The sequence below is a fragment of the Sinocyclocheilus anshuiensis genome, unplaced genomic scaffold (genome assembly GCF_001515605.1).
Source record: "Sinocyclocheilus anshuiensis isolate Anshui unplaced genomic scaffold, SAMN03320099.WGS_v1.1 C32229285, whole genome shotgun sequence".
Lineage (NCBI taxonomy): Eukaryota > Metazoa > Chordata > Actinopteri > Cypriniformes > Cyprinidae > Sinocyclocheilus > Sinocyclocheilus anshuiensis.
The window spans coordinates 1-789 of NW_015613212.1; the positions used below are offsets into that span (position 1 = coordinate 1).

Consider the following 789-nt stretch of genomic DNA (forward strand, 5'->3'; position numbering starts at 1 on the left):
AGCAACTAGTTAAGAGACCCTAAAATAAAGTGTTACCAAAATTACATACAGCACCTTTAAATGTGATGGCTAATCTGTATTTTTCCACCCATTTTTGTCTCTAGGATGTAGTATGGGGACTGAATTCACTCTTCACTGTAAGTACACACACTGTCTTCAGGAACCATATTTGATCATTAGTGTTTTATGCTTTAGAATGTAAACACCAATAGACGTTTGTTTCTCTCACAGGATCTTCTTAACTTTGATGACCCACTGAATATAGATGCAGCAGAACATCATTTACGGGACAAGGTAGAGCCCCAGCACACATCTAAACACGTTTACAAACAAGTCTATTGGCACAGTCTTTTGGAAACGTAATGTTAAAGATAAAACAAAATACAGTCATCCCGATATTATGTATATTGGCAACAACATAGTAGTGAATATAACATAAATGTTCAATATATCACCTAGCCCTGTGTGCAGAGCATTTGCGGGTTCGTGTTTTATCCAACCCCATCAATTTCCTTAATGCTTCCTGTTTTAGGAGGATTTCAGGAACAAAGTTCAGGACTTCATCAAAAACTATGCAAGATGATGTCTCTGTCGAGCCACTCTCACATGCATGTGACTTTGCAGATGCACGTCAGTCCAGACTGAATCTCAAACTATTAAGACATACTTGGGGAAAGACGAAAGTTAAAATACATAATGAATGACGCCACGAGTCCCTGATCCAGATTTGGGAGGGGTGGGCCTTACTGTCCATTTCTGATGGCTTTTTTTTTTTTTTTTTTTTTTTTT

The 789-nt window shown here is 37.8% G+C and overlaps 1 long non-coding RNA gene across 1 annotated transcript; it reads left to right on the forward strand.

Moving 5' to 3' along the window:
* The first annotated feature begins 55 nt into the window (after window positions 1-55).
* LOC107682456 (uncharacterized) lies at window positions 56-783 on the forward strand. The gene is made up of 3 exons (XR_001633494.1): window positions 56-137; window positions 232-294; window positions 533-783. It is a non-coding gene; the product is annotated as an uncharacterized LOC107682456 (long non-coding RNA).
* Window positions 784-789: the final 6 nt, after the last annotated feature.